Here is a 21,744-nt window from a genome sequence, read left to right on the forward strand (position 1 = left end):
GGATTTGTGATTGACTTCTGAAGTTGGGGTTAGTCTTGTGGATTGCTTAACCTGTGGGATCTGATGCTATTTCCAGGTAGATAGTGTCAGAATTGAGTTAAATTGTAGGACCATCCACCTGGTATCTGCAGGAGAATTGCTTGATGTGTGGAGAACATCCCCACCATACACATACATTTTGGTGACAAGTGTTGACTGTGTAAGAGAGGAAAAAGTGTTTTTAAGCATTTGCAGATAATTTCCCAGTGTATTTTTCAGGCCTCATACAATTCTATTTCTACTCATTTATCTCACGAATACGGTTTTGTAATTAAATAATGGCAAATATATATTTATTTACATTTTGAACTTTCTAATATGTTTTTGTGGCATTCTATTATTTAATGTTTTAAGCTCTTATGCTCTGTTTTTCTTGCTGAAGTGGAATTTATTTTAGTGCAGGGACATCTTTCTCTCCGCTAGAATGCAAAGCCCATGCAGATAAGAATTTTGGTCAATTTTGTTTACTGCTCTACCTCTAGAATGTAGGACTTTCTGGGACATGACAGATTATAATAAATAAACACTTTTGAATGAATGAATGAACACATAAGTAAATGAAAGAATAGAAGGGATTCATACATGTCTTGATTGGAATTGTCTTCCTTTCTATGTTTTTTAAATCCAAATATTCTTTACCACATTGCATTATTTCTCTGTAATTTAGCAACTCCATTTATTTAAAAAAACCCTCAGTTTAATATAAATTTATTGTAAGATAGTAACTTTCATATATACAGGAAGTTTTAATCTTTCAACATGTAGGAGAAAAAGTCCTTTCAATCTTCTTTTAGCTAACAGCTTCATGCTGAAGACCACAAACATACCTTGTGTAAGACACCAAACAATGTTTAGGTAAGAAGGTTAAGATTAGTCTCAAGACTAAAACCCAGTATTTCTAACAAACAATTTTTTTTTTTTTTAGAAAATGGCAAATAAATAAAAAGACATAAAATACAGTGTATAAAAATCATAGAACAAGAGACCTTGAGATCAATTTCTCAAAGACAATGGCCATCTGTCCCAGTGAAGTGCTAATCATATGCTACATTTCAAGGCACAGCTAAAATAGCATTTTACCACAACTGCAAATTAATTCTTGCCATTACTATTCCCATCTCACAAAATATTTTTTCCCCATCTGAATTCTGAGAAGGGAAAAAATGCCACTTAATCATCTCGGAGACTCTAGCTGCTGCGAGCTGTCTGTTGGCTCCGGGGACTTGGATCAGGACCTCTGTAAGTGAGGATAATGGAGAGAGAATAAAATCTGCAGTGCTGGGAGACTTGGTCCTGAAACTCCCGAGTCAATTGTGCTTTAGAGAAACACTCACGTGGCTTGCCATGCCACCATGTGTTTCTTTGTTCTCCAAGAACATCCATTCTGTTCACCACTCATGAGTACACATTTAGTTTTGTCTCATAATTGGGAGTATAAGTGAGTAAATGTAGAATGCAAAACATGTTCCTATTGAAATTCCATATGGGTCCATTCATAACTCATCCTACTCCTTTTATTTTCTTCGTTGATTTTCTTTTTGAACAAACCACAGACATTACTACATTAGTTGGAAACAAATGCATGCTCCTAATAATGATGATGACACAGGAGCAGGGATCAGGAGCCCACATTACTGTCACAAAGAACTTGATGATAAGTACAGTGGGTATCTCAAGAATAGTGAGATTTTTTGATGCCAGGTCAGACTCATGCTGGCTAAAGGCCAAGTTGGCAACATGCTCTTTATTCATAATGAACTCTAGCTTGCATGAAGTAGTACGAAGTGCAACACTTTTGATCCTGACCTCTCGAGACTTTGGATTTAAGAGACAGCACCTAGCTGGGTTTTCAAATCAGGAGAGAGCCCTGTATATTTAAAGAAGAAAAAGAAATCATCAGAAATCCCAGAAATAGTCAACTAGTTAAACAGGTAATAGTTCAGATACATGATAGATTATTTGGTAACTGCTGAAAATATCATGTTAAAAATATTTAGGGGCATGGAAAAAACGATCACTTTAATATATTAAGGGAAAAAACAAGATTCAAAGGTTTTGAATCTGATATATGCAGTGTGATGTCATTTGAGTAAAATAAGTTCCCATATGTTTTTATATATAGAAAAGTAAGTAAATAGATGAAAATATTTTAAAAATGGTGATATTTCTGGATTCGGGAGGATTTCTATTCTTTTATACTTTTCAGTTTTTAATAGACATTTTTTGTTGGTTTTTTGTGTATATACACTCATATATACATATGTGTATATATATGTACACACATACAACTATATGCAGAGAGAGAGATTTATTTTTAAAAATTTGGCTTCCATGGCTTCCATTGGCTGGTAAATTCTGAAATATATAGGAAAAAATAACAGCCGGGAGACTCAAATAGGAGTTGACGTTGCAGTCTTGAGTCTGAATTCTACAGGTAAGCAGGGAGGGTTTGATTTATATGTTACAGTCTTGAGGAGAATTTCTTCTTCTTCTTCTACTGTAAATCTCAGTCATTTCTCTCAAAGCCTTTAACTCATTGGATAAGGACTACCCACATTTTGGAAGGTAATCTGCCTTTCACAAAGTCTACTGATTTTAATGTTAATCACATCTAAAAAAATACTCTCACAGCAACATCTAGACTAGAATTTGGTATGTGATGCCCAGGCCAAACAACTGGGCACCATAGCCTAGGCAAGTTGACATATAAAATTAATCAGCCTGGCTTTCTTTCAAGGATTCATTTTTCCTTTCTTTTTTTTGTTATAGTAGTAGGAAAATTTTTTTGTTGGATATTCCCACCTTCCCTGTGCAGTCCATGTACTTTTCATGTACATTTTTCATTTTCCTAGCATTGGTTACAATTCAGGTGAAGTGAAATGACTTAGATGATGTTAGCAAGGCAGGTGAATTTTAGAATTCTTGCTTGGAATGCTAGGATAGAAGTTTCACCTACATTGTAGCATTGGGGTGCAGATAGGAAGCCTGGAGCAGATACCATGAAAGAAGCTTATTTCAGGAAGGCTGAGCAAAAAGATGGAAAGAAACTGCTTTTGTGATAATAGCCTTTGGTCTCTGAATTAAATTAACCCTAGCCTCTGTCCTTCTCCTGAATTTTCAGTTATGCAAACTTTTCCCTATGTAATTTAGCTTTTCTGTTACTTGCAATCCTGTTTCTGCTAATATATAGTATTTTCCATATTTTCAACAAATATAGATTACTTTTATAATAACAAAGTAATTATCATAGTCATTGATTCTAAGACAAATATTTTTTTGCATTTTCAAATCCCTAAAATTGGCATGTATAATATCATGTTATCCTTGCCATGTCATAGTTCCATGGAACATTCCTTCATAGTGCATGTTAAAAAAATAGTGATCTAAAGCACAGAAAAACAAATGTTGCATGTTCTCACTCATATGTGGAAGAAAAAAAAAGTGGATCTTATGAAAACAGAGAGTAGATTGGTGTTTACAAGAAACCAGGAAGGGCAATGGGGAGGAAGGAAAGAAAAGAGGCTGGTTAATGGATACAAATATTAAATATATAGTTTAATAGAAGAAATAAGACCTAGTGTTTTATAGATCAGTAGGGTGACTATAGTTCACAGTAATCTACTGTATATTTCAAAATAGCTAGAAGAGAATAACTTGAATGATTCTAGCATTAGAAAAACAAATATTTAAGGTGATATACATCCTAATTACATTGATTTGATCTTAACAAGTATATGAATGTGTTAAATTATCACATGTACCCTGAAAATATGTACATCTATTATATATCAATAAAAAATAAAATTTAAAAAATAATGGTATATATTATATTCATTCAATGATGTTTTAGACTTGATCAAAGGTATTTGTAAGAAAGGTGGAATACAAATGCCCAGGACACTGAGACGGATATGTCATATACTCCTGGGCCATATGGCAACCTGGCTGACCATACATTTCTGGAATGGTCCATAAAGAAATCAAGAACAAAAAACTTGGTTTTGCTGTACTGTTAGACTGATGTAAACTAGACTGACATAAAGCACTTAATTCCCCATACTAAAAATGGGAGCAAATCTTTTCCTTTCAAAGAATCTACAGATCACTGCTTGAAATGGTCTAGTAGTAGATGAATTTTTTAATGTCTATTTTCTTTCTGGGGGGTGCTATGGTTTTGTATCACTTTTAGTTTCAAATGACTCCAAAATCAACTTTTCCGGTCATGCTATTAGGTCATTAATTATGAAATGTCCAATTTCTAATCAAAAGTGTAGTTTATTATATCTCAAACAAGAAGTAGAACAATTAATCAAAGTATGCCTGTAAACTATCAATACAGTTTTGCCATCTTAATGGTAGTTTGTTTATGCCAGTAGCGAAGAAGCCTGGAGAGCAAGTGGCAATGAAATTGAGAAAGACATTTTTCACAGCTTGTTGAGAATTGAATACTTTTCCTTGTAAGAAGTGGTCCAAACCCTGGAAGAAGTGTTAGTCAATGGTGCAAGTTCTGGTGAATATGGTGGATGACAGAGAGTTTCCAAGTCCAGCCTCTGTAGTTTGAGCAGTCTCATTTGTGTGACATGTGGTCTTGCAAGAGGATTGGCCTGTCTCTATTGAACAATCTTGGCTGTTTAATCACAATCATCCTCATCATTTCATCCAATTGGTTTAGTAGACATCCGCTGTAGTCGATTGACCAGGTTTCATGAAACTGTAGGGAATAATACCAGCACTGGACCACCTAACAAACACATTAGTTTTTTTTTTTTGTTTTTTTTTTGATGAATAGTTGGTTTTGAACTGTCTTGCAGCACTTCATCTTTATCCAACCTTTGTGCCGAATGCTTGCGATTGTCAGAAAGAATCCATTTTTCTTCACAAGTAACAATGCGGTGTAGAAATGGTTCACCTTTATGTTGTGACAGCAAAGAAAGGCAAGCTTCGAGAAGATTTCTCTTCTGATGCTTGTGTTGTTCATGTGGTACCCATCTATCCAGCTTTTTTACCTTGGCTACTTGTTTCTAATGGTCCAATATCATTGGAATAGTAATGCCAAATCTTGCTGCTAATTCATATGTAGGTTGAGATGGATTCACTTCCACGACAGCTTTCAGCTCATCATTATCCACCTTGGTCTCAGGTTGCCCACATGGCTCATTTTCAAGATTTAAATCACCACAACGGAATTTCTCTAACCATGGGTGTTCATTAGCCACATCTTTCCCTATCAATTCATTGATATTTTGAACTGTCTACACTGCATTGCTTCCATGATGGAACTCCTATTCAAAAATAACATGAAGTTTTGACTTATCAAGATTTCACAAAAATTGCTCTAAAAAAACTTGAAAGATAATCGCAAGCCAAACCACACATTTGAAAGAATGAGGATGTACCCTCACAATAAAAATAAAACAAGAATTGTCAAAGTGAAATATCAGAGATATTGACTGTCAAACTTAGAACTTAAGTAAATTGGACATTTCATACTTAACATTTCAAGCTCTTGCATACATGAGTATTACATAATAAGATCATGCTTGTATATACATATATATAATACTTTTAAAAACCTTTCAAATGCATTTTTATATCTATTGTAAAATTTGATTCTGTAATATTTCTGTGAGTTAGGCAGGGTATTATGGCCCCTTTAGTATTCTACAGATTTGCTTGCTGTCACAGAATAGTTGGTGGTAGAGGTGGGACTTCTAGTGGACTGGAAAGAAAGGACTGATAAATGAAGTTTTATTGCATGAAGTTATGATCTGTGTCATTAGCAAAGGTAGAATACAATTTTAGAGTTTTTGAACCCTGGTTCAAGGTTATGGTCATTGATTCATGACTGTCTTTCTGTTAACATAGATATTCCTGCCAGATAAATGGTCATTGGAGAACTAAGGCTGTTGTGATTCACTGATTTTTAAAAAGCCCTATTTATATTATGCTAAAGACACTATTCTGAAAATAATTCAATAAGGAACTATCTCAGGAAATAAAATCTTAAATGCTGTTATAATTTATTGTATAAATTTGGATTTTAAAATGATTTGGAATGTGTTTCTTTGATTAGAGTTGGTTAACTATGTCTATGATATTCTTTTATAACTTGACAAAAATTATATGAACAGTAACAATGTGCAAAAAAATTACTTCTACAATTCTATGAGTAATATTGTGGTGATACTATCAGCATCTGTGATAAAATTTATTAGTGGCAAATAAAATCAATTATATTTCATTTACTGATCCTTTAGTAACATAGAATTGTATGTTAATAGAGATTTCATTTTGAACTATATTATATTATCCTAATATGTTAATTTAAGCAAAATGTTAATACCAAATCTTTTTCTTATTTTTACTTAGTTTGATAATGGTGCTATGTTTCTGAGAGAGAAACTAAGTGTTCATTTGTTCATTCTAGAATCACTTATTAATTGCTGATCCCTCGTATTTTATGACATTACCTAGTGAATTTTCTTCAGAATATTTGTAACTATTATTATTTGACTATTGTTTATTGTTTTTTTTATCCCTGCTAAAAGGTAAATTCATGAAAGCAGAGAGGTTTTTTATCTTGGTTACCACTGTGTTTCTAATGCCTAAATCAGTGCCTGGTCTAGAGAACAGGCTCACTATGTATTCTGTAATGGCTATAAAGTAGGAGTGAGAGAGAGAGACTTCCTGATATCCTGCTGTCCCAGCTGAGCCTGGCCTTCCAGCCTTACCCAGCAAAGCACCAGATATGTAAATGGCCGTCTTGGATATTCTAGTCTAGTCTCCAGAGTGGTGCATCTCCAGCCAATGTCATGTGGAGCAGAAGAACCATGCAGTTGAGCCCAGTCAACCCACAGAATAGTGACAGGAACAAAATGGTTGCTGATTTAGGACTTCGGAGTTTTGCGATGTTTTTTAAATGCATCAATAGGTAACCAAAATACCAGTATCTTGGACTTTTTTTGTTTTCTTTTGGAAGACATTTTAAAAGGGAGGAAAGGATCTTGGGAATGCCAGGAAGTGAAGGATGATAGAAGGAGGTAAATCAGTTAACACTTTAAAATATGTTCTTGCCTTAGATCCTTCTTTTAAATTTATCTGTATATTTGTCCATGTATCCTATTTAACCACATTCACATGGGAAAGAGAAAATTAAAAAAGAAACTTTTTCCTTTAAAAAATCTGTAGTAACATTTTAAATATTAACTTAGAATGGGAATTTCATATTATCACTAATGGTATTTTTGGCCAGGCTTGATGGTTCATGCTTATAATCCCAGGACTTTGGGAGGCTGAGGCGAATGCATCACTTGAGGTCAGGAGTTGGAGACCAGCCTGGGAAACATAGTGAAACTCCATCTCTACCAAGGATTAAAAAATCAGCTGGGCATGGTGGCGTGAACCAGTAGTCCTAGGTGCTCAAGAGGTTGAGGCAGGAGGATCTCTTGAGCCCAGGAGTTCAAGGGTGCAATGAGCTATAATCGCACGACTGTGCTCTAGTCTGGGCAACAGAGTAAGACCCTGTCTTCTCTAAAAAACAAACAAAATAGCATTTTTTCCTCTTTGTTCTAAATGATCCACATCTTTCTCTTATATTTTCCTAAACCAAATGAAAAAATCCCTATGTACACCTCAAATCCTGAACAATGTTTTATTTATTTAAAGAAATTGATACTTTTACCTCATATAATTGTGAAAATTCATTTAATCAGGATTATAGAGAAAGCAATGACATTATTATGATTTTTTTTTTAAGGGGAGAGGAAAGAAGCAGAGGAGATACAAAAGTTCCTTGCCTACTTTAACTTGGGATGGTTGAGGCATGGAGAATGTCGTTAGTAAGGCACAGTGTTGTAATTGCAGATCGTGTAGTTGCAGGCTCCAGTTGGAGGTCATCTGAATACATCTGAGAGTTGTGGCCCTGATAGGAAGAATATGAAAATAATTACAAAATGAATCAGACAGTAGATTAGTTGCAATCCAGATAAGATGACGAAGAGGTTGAAAATGAAAACCATTGAGAAGAACTGGTAATTCCGGTACTCATGCGCTGTTAGACTGGCTCCTTTTAAGATATGAAGTCCATAGTGGTTATCAACACAGACTCACTGTATTCCAGCCTTATAAAGTGCAAGTCTTCTGGTTGTCCTTGAGAGCAGCTTTTGTTTACAGAAAGAACTATTTGTACTCGCTATGATCTTTTTATAGTTAATATTTGATTTATTAACGTTACAAATCCAAACTGTGTTTTTTTTTCTTAAGCTTTAAGTGTAAACTTATAAGTCTAAGTATTCTGTTTACAAATCTAGTATATTTTACAAATTAATTTTAAGGAGCATATATCAATTTAATATATTTGGTATTTAAAAAAATTATCAGAACACTTTCAAGCATTTAAATGACTATTAAAATATATTCAATTATATTTATAAACATGAAGAATCTATAAATATTGATTATTCTGAATGTTGCAGTATTGCTTATAAACCCACAATTCCTTTATATATTTCCACTTAAAATCGTAAGTCTAAATGAATCACTTAATTGCATATTGAAAATTAAAATCACATGATTCATCTAATAGATTCTCTTTATTATATTGTTAATACCAATTATACATAGTTTTTCTAACATTTAACACAAGAATACTATATATTTGAGTACTATACTTTTTCATTTCTCTCCTTTCAAAAACAAAGGGAGAAATTTATACCCGGTAAATTGAGGTAACTCCACCAAGAAATCCTCAAATGGGCAAGTTGCATATCAGCTGGTAACTTTGTTTGGGTCATAGGGTATTTATTGTTATGAGACACTGTTAAGGACCTGAGGCAACATGAGCCTTCCAGATAGTGGCTTTAATGGTACCTCCATTGCTGACAAAAGGAGTGCTCTCCTATCATACTCAAGTCCCTAGGATTCGGTTTATTAAAAATCCAATTCTTCCTTCTCATAAATGCTCTACCAGTTGATAGGATTAATTTCTTTATCCAACTAATTTCTTTATCCCTTAATTCTATTCTGAATTCATTTCATATTGTCCTTACTTGTTAGGGCCCAAACTCATAAATATTTCAATGATAGGGATTGCATTGTGCCTATTTCTCATGACTTTGCCTGGCTCTTTATCTACAACATTGAAGTCTTAGTAATGATGGAGAAAACCATTTGATTTCATTTAGGTGCCCCTTGAAGCAGGCCCTGACACTGGAGTTTAAGTAGGATGTAAAGTGAACATTGAGAAGTGAGACAGGAAGGAAGCTAGCCAATAAGTGTATTATCAAGCCAGTCATCACTGTGGGCTACTGAAGTTTAATGCCAATGAGGAAACTCTGGGAGCCAGAATAGAACACATATCTCAGAGTCGACTCATCCAAGGGGTGAGGGAACTGGGGTATTTATACACCATTCCTGTCAGTCATGGTTGAATACTGCTCCTGCAGGTCATTAATTGCCATTACTTTCAGCCTACTGCACAGAAGTGGCTTCATTGGTCAGAGAATGCCCCCAGGCAAAGGGACATTTTCTTCCTTCAGAGCTTCCATTGCACTTAACAACAAACCAATTTCATACTTCTAAGTGATCATTACCCCCAAGTCTCCTCAATACTGGAGATATTACATTACCCAATATAGTCTCTTCTGCCTATTTCATGTCCCAGTTAATCACAGTGAGAGTTTTAATAGTTGAGTTGCCACAGAATGCCTACGATTGATACTACCCTACCTATCACTAGTAACAGAGCCCTTGTTGCCATTTTGCTAGTGAAATCATTCAATTCCAGAACACTATGCTGAGCATCTGCTTCTCGGGACTTCTAGTTTTACCAACTGTCTTCATTTGTGCTCTCACAGAAGTATACCCTGGGAGAAAGATTGTGGTACAAAATCTTTATTTGGGAGATAAAACAAACATCAGTAGGAGAGTTGGGAGGTAAGAGAAGGAGGGAAGGAGCCAATAGAAAGGTCCATTGTCTGGTCAGTTTCCACTATGGCCACTGGGATTTAATCCCACTGGGGGATCTCTGGGAGCCTACCTATGTAGAAAATATGCCTCAGCATTATCCCCTGCCCCTGAGAGGTAATGCATCTGGGGTATTTATTTAGTAACTTCCTTCCACATTGGTGGAGGGCTCCTGCTGAGTGATATTAATTCCCTGGCACTTTAGACCTGCTGCAAAATGGCTATAAAAATCCCCCCAGGAAGGAAACACAGGTATTGGGAGCTGGCAGTCTGGTAACAGTGGGAGGATATTAATGGGACACTCAAAGCCTTCCTCATGCCATAATTCTTGAGGCTTTTGCTCCAATTTGATGTTAGGTGTTTAGATAAAATGAAAATTAAAATTTTCAAAATTGTTAAAGTCTTTTAAATAAATATGAAGCATTTTCAGAATGCTGGATAATAGGCATAAATTTGCTGGGAAATACAGATTCACTAAGCTGAGCTATTTAAGCTATTTATTTTTACTTCTGCTCATAAGACTCCCAGATGTAGAAGTGAAGGAATAGAATAAACATGTTTCTTGGACCACTAGAGGAAGGAAAGAATATGATTCATGTGTATATAGACAGATAGGGATTTGTTTAGAGAGGAATTAGCACTGCCGGGCATTAATGTACCCATCTGAGAACAAGTAAACAAATTAGCGTTGGGGGTGGGAGAATTTCTGGTGCCATGAGATCATAACAACATAGAAAAGTTTTATTTTCATATTTCCTATGATTAAATTAAGTTTTGGGTTTTTTTTGTTTGGTTTGTTTTTTAAAGGAACACACTTGGTAGAGATTTGAAGAAATTTTTATTCATAGTACATGAACCACGGCTGATTTGGGGTTAATGTGATGACCATATTAAAACTTCTGGTTATGTAAAATTTTGTGAACACTAATGTCGACAGTGAGGAGTAAGATGTCAATTGTGAGTAAACTTACAACTAAATTTTATGTCTGAGCCATTTTTTAACTACACATATATTCTGAAGATATTTTAAGGAGGCACAATCGTGATAAGGTGTTCTGACTAAAATATAGCAGTAGCAACACAAATAACTTGTGTGTGTAGGAAAAGCAGAATAGGTTCTTCTGATTTTCCAAAATCATGTGACAATTTTCACTAGTACACATCAAGCATTTTATTTTCCATTTACTGAAATCTATACTGTGATCCTGTATCTACTGTGGGCAAAGCATTCGGCTGGGCACTACAGATAATACAAAGTCAAGTTCCACAGGTGCTGCCTGTAGGTTGCTTACAGGCCAATGCAAGAGAAGACCCCAACTCAGCTATTTATCATAAAACAGGGACTCTTTGGACCTTTATAGAGAAATGTCATCTACTTTAAAGGAAGGGCTAGAGACTCCACAATAAAACTAGATGCTGATTAAGACTTCAGTGGCCGTGGAAAGAAATGATTGTCTATGCATGATCAGAAAAGTGAATGGGAACCTCAGAGAAGAGTTTCTGAGTGATCCTTTATAACATGAAGGTTGTTAGATAGATATATCCCAAATGGAAATCCCCTTTGGCAGGCAATATTTTTTATTTGCAAAGAAACTAGTTTACCTTTCACAGCATCTCTAAGTGGCTACAGATGTGGATGAAGTGGATAGAGTTGTTTATGAATACTCAGTAGCACTGAGTATATCTTGGCAAATATAAATTCTATGACATGAATAGAGTCTGTGCTAGATCCTTGTTCTGCATGAAGCCAATTTATTTGCACCATTAGCTGTGATTACAGTTGATTGTCCTGGCCCAGTTACTTGGTGGTAGATGAACAGATCTGCTTAATTTCTTCACTTTCTCAGGTCAGTAAAAACACTAAGGAGTTAGTAGTCTTTCCCAGTTCTCTGTGTAATATTAAGCAAGTGGGCAGTGTGCCCGGAGGAAGGTCCTTGCACTGTCACCAGAGTCTCCCCAAACCCTCTTCTGAACAGAATCCAGGTCTGAGGCTTAACTTCTCTGTCTCCTATAGAATTGCTTGAAGGCAGAGAGCAAACACCATGCTTTCAAAAGAACAATAAATAAGGTTAAATCTGAGTCTAAAAAAACCCTAATATTTCTTTGAGTTACCTCTCTGAGTATCAATTTTCTTAAAGGCAAAACTAAAATGCAGACTGTAATCTGCATTTGTGCCTTGACTATCTGTCAGATGAAAATGGGCCAGTGAGCACATTCAGGACAAGAGCAACCCTCACTGTTAAATTGATGACTCTGTTATTCAGACTATAATAAACTAATTGGAGTGATAAAGAGTACTAATATATTTTAATTTTCACTTGGAATCAAACCGAGGCCCTGTTTAAATGTTCATATCAACTGATGTGAGTTCACTGGTTTGAGATGGGTGGCCTCCAAATACTGTGTACTTTGCTGACATCATTGATGTGCATTTGCCTCAAGATAGAGCAGATTGGGCTAAGCAGATGCCTTGTGGTCCACCACTGCAGGTAATTGCAAGGATTTGGCCTTGGCAGGAGGTTAGACTACTTGGTCCTCCATGATAGACATTGGGAATGAAGGATCCTAAACAGCATCCCACAGGAAGAGAGGCTAGTGGTGACCCTGGGAACTGAGAACAGAGTTATCCTAAACCTACAGAAAAGGCCATGATCAACAAGGACCACAATGCTTATTGTCCATAAGAAAGGAACATTTGATTAGGTAGGACATGGGGCTGAAACTCAGCTGTGGGAATAAAGAGATGAAATGGTGAGAAAGCTCAGATCTAAGTCTTGGCCATTCCAAGAATATTGCTTGAAACAAAGTGCTGGTAATCACTATCGCTGTTACTGTTCCTCACAGGAAAGGAAAAGCCCCTTGCGTATTCTCATCCCAAATATATTTGTAAGATGATTATGTCACCTACCAAATCATCTTTCTCTCTAGATCTTCTTCCCCTACATGTTCATCCCCCTAACCTGGAACAAAGTACTCTTGGGTCTGATTCCAGTGTTTTACCCACAAAACCTGCCATTGCTACTATGTACACTTCCTCCAGCCACGTTCTGGCCCCATTTTGTCTGACGGGGTGGCTACTTCCCAGAAGGCTCCAGCCCACTCCATTTTCCAAGAGCTGATCCCCACTCTCATTCATCTCTACTTTGTTTCAAGCAACGTTCAGTTCCCAGGGTCACTGTTAGTCTCCCTTCCTGAAGGATGCAGTTGGGGAACTGCATTTCCTTGGCTCAATAAGGAGTAAAGAGATCTCACAGATACTTGAATAATTCAGTGCTTAGACTTCATTTCTGCTGTAACTTAGTCTTTAAAGAACAGGTGCCTTTGCCATGGTTTCCATAGAATTGATTGACTCGTTTTCATATCTCATGTCAAATATTAGTTCAGAAATAGTTGGGTCTGAAGGCTAAGGAAATTGCTAGAAGACAGTAATGGGTGTTGATGCTGAGAAAAAGACCTTGCAAAGACTCTTATAGATAGACTGCTCTTTTATTTTCCCTACTGATGATCAGCTTCCAGTGTTGTAGGATTAAAATTTGCTATCTGCAGAGGGCTCCATGGACCAGCAGCATCAGCAGCAATTGGGAGCTTGTTACAAATGTAGAGTCTCAGGTCCCACCACGAGGCCTACAGAATCAGAATTTGAATTTTAGAAAGCTCCCAGTTGATGCCTGCCCAGACTGAGAAGCAATGCTATTAGGGATACAAAAAATATTTTTTCTATGCTTTTTTTTTGGTGTTTTGCTGATTTGTATTCAAATTCATTCATTATCTCTGTCTCTCTGTCTGTCTGTCTGTCTCTCTTTCTCTCTTTTTCAGACAGGGGCTCACTCTGTCACCTGGGCTAGAGTGCAGTGGTGCCATCATAGCTCACTGCAACCTCAAACTACTAAACTCATGATCCTCCTGTCTCAGCCTTCCAAGTAGGTGGAACGAAAGGCGTGCTCCGCCATGCTCACCAGCTAATTTTCTTTAGGGAGATGGGGTCTCACTCTTGCTCAGGCTGGTCTGGGACTCCTGGACTCAAGCAATCCTTCCCCATTGGCCTCCCAAAGTGCTAGGATTATAAGTGTGTGAGCTACCACACCTGGACCCAATTATATATATATATTTTTTTTTTTTTGAGACAGGGTCTCGCCTTGTTGCCCACGCTAGAGTGAGTGCCGGGGCATCAGCCTAGCTCACAGCAACCTCAAACTCCTGGGCTCAAGTGATCCTACTGCCTCAGCCTCCCGAGTACCTGGGACTACAGGCATGCACCACCATGCCTGGCTAATTTTTTGTCTATATATTAGTTGTCCAATTAATTTCTTTCTATTTATAGTAGAGACGGGGGACTCGCTCTTGCTCAGGCTGGTTTCGAACTCCTGACCTCGAGCTATCTGCCTGCCTCGGCCTCCTAGAGTGCTAGGATTACAGGCGTGAGCCACCGCGCCCGGCCTCAGACCCAATTATCTTTTAATACGATTTTAAGAAATATAACCAGTGTGCTCAGACTTATTCTTGAATTATTAAAATATTTACACCAACAATCATTTTAAAAATAAAATAAAGATACTTATGCTCTGTCTTCTAAGTTGTCATATCATTGGAAAGGTTGAACACCTCAGGAAATACTGATTAAAACCTAAATGTAGGACAACAGTAACTGATAAAGATAATCAATAAATGTTCATATTTTAAAAGTATTTTGTCTTAAATGAGCCTTTTTTAAGAAAAAACTTTTTATTTAAACATGAAATTCTTCCATCTAGCGCTTTATCTGCTCCATAACACAGTTTTAGATTGGTAAGGGGTCTGATTTGCAAGATAACCCAATAGTTAGACATTCTTTAACATACTGTCCTTACCTGCCAGATGCCAGTCGCAGCCCCTTGACTTATTCACGCACCCTACCACCATTGAAGTATTGTGAATTCACTTTCTTAAGGAAAATAAAAACCTTTACCCAAATATCTTTTTTATAGTCCTGGAAGTTGGCCTGTTCGAATGGGTGGCCCCCACTTTGGTAGCTCTATGGCAACCTGCTTTGGGTCAGTGGAGATCATGGGCAATCTTCCCTGAAATGATGGAAGATCTCTTTATAAGACCAGACCATGTTTTATAACAGCTGGTTATTTTTGCTTCAAAGAAAGCTGGCAATGAAGAAACTCTACAAAGTATGAGGAAAAGCACAACATGGCAATACGATGTCATCTTTTCATATCCTACATACATATCAATGCACCTGTTGTTTGGAATGGAGTCTTCCCCTGGTCAAAGATCAAGAGGTTTAAATATGGGTGACTCAGCACTTTCCATCCTCAGAGCTTTTGATGTGGATTCAATAAACATTTAGCTGCAGTTTATACGATATAACGCATATATGTCAGACCTTCCTGTGTGTAAAGCGTTATCTTAATTAAAGGTCATAACCACATCATTATGTACTTCGGAAACTTAAATAATGAATCTCTTCTTGTTTCTTTTATCTGCTACCACTTTTGATGTACTCCAGTGATATGTGCTTAAGAATATGTGCTTTCAGTACTCTGATGAAAATGACGATCAAAATGTGAATATATCCCACATTTCCTACATATTCCATTAGTCATTACTGGAGGAAAAATGTGAATAATTCATTGGTGAAAAGTTTGAATTAATCTGCTGACGACTTAAATCATACTTAAAGGTTCCTAAGGGTAAGGGGCTTTGGGAAAAAAAGGCATGTTCTTTGTTAATAAGAAGAATGATTCCTTGAAGGGCAGAGAGAATAATTTTACCTCCTATAGGAAAAATCAGCACACAATTATCTAATCTCTTTCCTCATAGTGAGATCATCTTGGATAAATTATTTCCTCATACATTATATTTATAGCAGCTGCTTTTAATTATAGTGATTTTATGTGTATTTGCCCACAGATATGTATGTAATCAGGTAATATAATTTGGTTAAAAATTATATTTCAAATGCATTTATTTTTAAAATATGAGTTTTAGATCAGTACATTTAAAAATCGAAAATATCTAAATTTATAATGAAAAATAAAAATGATGAAAAAGTATCAATTGCATGGAATAATATTCTATGTAGAGAAGGTATGGGTAGGAACAGGGATTGAGATGTAATGAGAGAGGGTTTTTGAAAATACATGGTAGGAGAAGAGAAAATAAAGGAATTGAGATTCTTTCAGAACTGCCAATTCTAGGTAAAATTTAGGTGAATTATAATAATAATTAAAAAGTTAAAATGTATGTATAATGTTGCATGTGCAATTTTTTCCATGACCCTTTAAGATAGATGTTATGGTTTTTCCTGTTTTCAGATGAGGAAACTGAGGCACAGAATTGTCTTAAGGCCATACAACTTTTAAATGTTTGAGTAGCATCAAACCGGAGAAGTTGGCCCAGAAGCTCCTGTTCTTTAACACTGTGCAATGCTGAGACAGGCTACTGTGCCCCTACTTCAGAATTTGCCTGCCAGGAGTGCCCCAGCTCAGGGTCGTGGTCTGAGAGTCTTGCTGATCAGATGATTTTGCGGCGTGATCTTCACTCACTTCTTTCCTCATCTCCCTTTCCCTTATCAATCCCGCAGACAGGCTTCCATTATTACTACTCCTTAAAAAATAACATTTTATTTTGAAATAGTGTGAGACTCATAAGAAGTAGCAAAATACTAGTATAGTGTTGCTCTGTATCCTCCTAGCATTGGTATTATGCTTTTTTTTTTTTTTTTTTAAGAGAGGAGGTCTCGCTATGTTTCCCAGGCTGGATTTGAACTCCTGGGTTCCTTCCTCAGCTTCCAGCATAGCTGGGACCTGTAGTGCACACCTATGCCAGGAAGTATTTTTTATATTAGACATTCTTATATTAGACATTCTCTGGTGTCTCCTTGTAGCTTTAATGTATAGTTCTTCAGTGGCTAAAGATATAGAGGATCTTTTCATGTGCTTATTTGCCATTCATGTACAGTCTAGTGAAATGTTCAAGTCTTTTGTCCACTTTCTAATTGAATTGTTTATGTTTTTTACTCCTGACTTAGGTAGCTCTTGACATATTTTGGATACAATTCAGTCACTTATATGATTTGCAAATATTTTCTCCTAGTCTGTGGCTTGTCTTTTTATCCTCTTACTAGAGTCTTTCTTACAGCAAAAGTTTTTAATTTTTATGAAGTTCAATTTATTAATTTTTCTTCTTAGGAATCATGTCGTTGGTATCACCTCTAATAACTCTTTGCCTAACCCCAGGTCGGAAAGTTTTTCTCCTATGTGAAGTTTAGGTCAAGGTATTTTCCTACTATTGTCCACCGTTCTAACACCATTTGTTGAAAAGACTGTTTTTCCTCCCCACCAATTATTTTAAAATTGCTTTCAACAGGTTGCCAATGGCCTCCTACTTTCCTAAAGGAGCACTGGCCCAGGATATGTTTTACCAATGCAGTACGGATGGAGACTGTGCTTTATAACAGCAGTGAGATCAAGAGTTAATTCACAGGTAGGTTGAGAGAATGAATGGAGGGAGGGAGAGGGCAGGCCTTAGCCACCACCCATGGGAGGATGAAAGCACATTCAGGGACTGTGGGAGTGGCCCTGTCTGTACACTCTCAATTCAGGTAGAGTGAACCAGGCCTGTCTACACATATGTCCCCAAATAGTGATAGAAAATGATCATTCAAGAATATTTTCATCTGCTCTCTTTGAAATATTATATTTCAAATATTGATTAATTTCAAACATTATCAGATTCATAATATCATATTAATATCAAATAATATCAGATTAATTTCAAATATTATATTTCTTATTTAGAAAATAATATTGTAGTTTTAATTTTTTTTTTTTTTTTTTTAGGAGACAGGGCTTAGCTCTATCACTCAGGCTGGAGTGCAGTGGTATGATCATAACTCACTGCAGCCTCGAACTCCTGGGCTCAAATGATCCTCTTACCACAGCCTCTCGAGTAGCTAGGGCTACTACAGGTACAAACCACCATGCTCACCAAATATTTGTTGTTTTCTTAGAGAAAGGGTCTTACTATGTTGCCCAGACTAGTCTCAACCTCCTGGCCTCAAGCAATCCTTCCGCCTCAGCCATCCAAAATACTAAGATTACAGGCATGAGACCCTTCACCTGGCCCTGTCATTTTAATTTTTATTTAAAACATTTTTTTCTTATTAAAAATGAATTGGAGTATGTGCTCATTGTCACAAATTGGAAACATCCTAAAATACCACCCCTTGCTCTTCCTCCTCCTGCTCCTTCTGTTTCTCTTCTTCCTTCTTCTCACTCATAAGAACAATACACAGACTTTATAATGGTGGCCTACTTTTGCAGAGGAAGGGGAAAGGGGAGAGAGAGGCTTAGGTAGATGGTTGGATAGGTAGTAGAGGTAGTAGAGGTTGAAGCAAATATGATAGAAATAGCATATTCAATCTTGGTGGTAGGGACATGGGAGCATTTTTCCCCCTATTCTGGTCTATAAGCTTGAAATATTTCAGAAGTAAAATAAAAATGAATCAAAGCCCTCTAGGCATTTACTTTCAGATGAAAAGACACTGAACATTTACAATCTTTATTATTAAATTATACAGTCTGAACTGGGAGGTCAGAGTCAGAGTGTCCCCACCATCCCAGGGAGGAAGGGATGATGCTTTTACTGTTTAAAATGCATCAGTGCTTTTATTAAATGACATGAAAAATAAGAGAGAATATAGTCTGTCCTGGATGTTTGGGTGGATGATGGATGGGAGATGAATGGGGTATTTTCCGTAGGTCTCTTTATAGGCATGCTGTTCTTTGCTATATGTGACAGAATGAATAAATGTCCTGCATGGCAATTCTGGAAAATTTCTTGATGTGTTAAGATAATAAGAGCAGGCAAGGAAGCTACTGGGAGCTATTAGTTCACCAGGTTAGAATTGCCCTTCATAGTCAAGTCACAGATTTTGTAGATTTTCTAGGTTTAGTTTGCTGACAAGTCTGTTAACTTGTTAATGTTTTTTTTCAGACATCTTGGACCCCATCTGCCACCTGATTAGGCTCTGGAGGCTTAATATTGAAACAGAAATATTAATAGACCCTAAAGAAGGAGGTATCTGTCTAAATGGTATAGCATTTTAAATTTCCACTTACCAGTGATGCCTATGTATTAAAATGAAGCGGAGAATTAGGGAAATCATTTAGATAATTCAAACAAAAACAAATTTTACAAGGCTTCAATTACCTGGACACTACAGGCCAAATCTATATTTTGGTACAAAGTATTGAGATAGTTACTTCATTTTGCATAGACAGGTACAGATTATGTCAAACTGGACTTGTTCACCTATACCCTAACACACACTTTTCTACAAATGCTTTTTTCCGCTTTTGGAAAAACGAGAGCAATCATTTTGCTTGGGAACTTTTCCTAATGTTGGCATCTTCTCTTATCTTGGACAAGCCTCTTACTCTCTTTCCTTTGCTATAAATGAGGATTTGGACTTCATGAACTTTAAGCTCCCTTTTATCTTCATGTTTTTAAATAAGAATCTTTGCAAGTCTCTTCTTCTGTTGGAATTTAGTTTTCCCACTGAGATATGGTGTTGGGTAACCATTCTGCAGCACTGGGGGCCAGGAGAGGCAGGAGGAAAGTGAGCCACCCTGATCCACATGTTGTCTATGGGCATGGAGAAGACAAAACATGCCTTCACAGCTCTCAATTGTGCAGTTACTTGGATATAAGATTTTACCATTGACTTATGTTGGTACCTTTGTTGAAAATCAATTGATCACATATGCATAAGTCTACTTCTGAATTTTCTATTTTGTCCTATTTATCTTTCACTTATACCTCACTTTCTTAATTACTGTAGCTTTATGGTAAATCTTGACATTAGGTAGTATATGTATTCTAACTATGGTCTTTTTCAAAATTGTTTTAGCTATTGTATCATTTGAATTTTTATATGAAATTTAAAATGAGCTTATTGTTTTATTTTTAAAAAGCCTGCTAGAATTTTGATTTGGATTGTGTTGACTCAATAGAGCAGTTTCTAGAAAATTGTCTTCTTAATTTGAGTAAGAGAAATTCTGAAATAGTTTCTGCAGAATGGTATTGTTTTCTCCTTGAGTGTTCTATAGAATTCATCAATGAAGCCATCTGGGCCTAGAGTTTTCTATGTGATGGAGTTTTAATTAAAAATTAATTAATTTAAGAAGATATAGTGCTATTCAGATCTTCTATTTCTTCTGACTCACTTTGAGTAATTTCCATTTTTTAAGGATTTTGCCTATTTCTTCAATTGTCAAATTTATTGGTATAAAGTTATTCATACTGTTCCCTTATTACCTTTTCAGGGCCTGTAGGCTATATACTGATATCCATTTTTTATCCCTGATATTGGTAATCTGTGTCTTCTGTCTTTTAGACATGTTTTGAATATTATAGGTAGAGGTTTATCAACATTATTTATTTTTTCAAAGACCAGATTTTGGTTTAAGTATTTTTCTCTGCTGTCTCTTTTTTTACTTTGTTGATTTCTGCTTTTATCTTTATTATTTCATTCCTCCTACTTATTGTGCTTTAAGCTGCCTTTTCCTGTAGCTTCTTAAGGTCCACAACTCCTTTTCTGGTGTGGCTTCTGGACCCTGTGCCTGAGTCACCAGGCTGATATCACATGGCCCCACCACACTGAGAGATGATGGGATTGAGTGAGCCCACTGATGCAATGTGTCAATTTGCCAGTGGCTTGCAAAATGCTAGGGAGTAAAAATTCTGCTCAATGGGATGGAGTGATTAATAGACAATTATATTATTCCTGTTAAGAGGTTGAGCAAAGGGCAGAGTGAAGGGGTTTCTCAGTTTCGTTGTGAAGGTAGAACATGAAAAATCTACAGACAGTGAGTAGCTGAGTCAAATTATGGTGCCCAGGAGTTAGGATAAGGCATTTCTGCCACTGAGGAGGCAAGAAGGTTAATTGTTAGAGCATCTGGGAATCTGGAAGACATTCTCGTTCTTAATTATGTTCTAATCCTGGTAGGGCCTTGGTAGGGTTAAATGGCTGAGCTTGAGTTTCTACAAGGCCTGGCCACGTTACTGAGTTTGCTTTTTCTTCACCTGAGTGACCTCACCATGCACCCTCCTCCATCACTTGATGCCATGGAGCAGTCTCTGACCAACTATGAGAACAAAATGGGCAAAATTTTAGTAATAAAACAAAAACACGATACACAATTTTATATATGTATTGTGTAATTCCTTGGCAAAAATATATAGAAAAATAATTAAAGAAAATTATAGATAAGTTCCATGTCCTCTTTTATGTTTTTTCTCACTAAAACCAGGTTTTTCTAGACCTCACTAGCCTGTGGGTGCAGATGGAGTTACATTAAAAGTAGTAACCCAAACATCACTGTCACAATTTCCTGCCTATTTACACAGGACCTTGACTTCATGTAAACACACCTCCTTTTCCAGCGTAAGGAACAACCAAACATCATTGATCTGAGTTGGAAACTAGAGTATTCTAGACTCTAGTAGGAAACTTAGCTACCCATATTTTTTATTATGTAATATTACAAGCTTATATTACAGTCAATCCTCATTATTCTCAGAGTGTCTATTTTCAAATTTATTTGTAACCCCCAAATCGGTACTTGTGGTATATGGTCATTCATGAACATGGGCACAGTGGCAGAAAATCCGAGTCACCACATGTGCATTGTTCCTAGCTGAGCAAATAAGGTAATGGTCTGCTTCTTGTTTCAGCTCTCATGCTGTAAA

General features: G+C 36.4%; 1 long non-coding RNA gene across 1 annotated transcript in view; it reads left to right on the forward strand.

Annotated features, from left to right (window-relative positions):
- Positions 1–21,744, forward strand: part of LOC142861563 (uncharacterized) — a 71,339-nt gene that overhangs the window by 9,093 nt on the left and 40,502 nt on the right. Inside the window, exon 2 of the long non-coding RNA XR_012912787.1 lies at positions 17,359–17,475. This is a non-coding gene — a long non-coding RNA (uncharacterized LOC142861563). The remainder of the gene's footprint in view (positions 1–17,358; positions 17,476–21,744) is intronic.

The sequence above is a fragment of the Microcebus murinus genome, chromosome 17 (genome assembly GCF_040939455.1).
Source record: "Microcebus murinus isolate Inina chromosome 17, M.murinus_Inina_mat1.0, whole genome shotgun sequence".
NCBI classification, from domain to species: Eukaryota; Metazoa; Chordata; class Mammalia; order Primates; family Cheirogaleidae; genus Microcebus; species Microcebus murinus.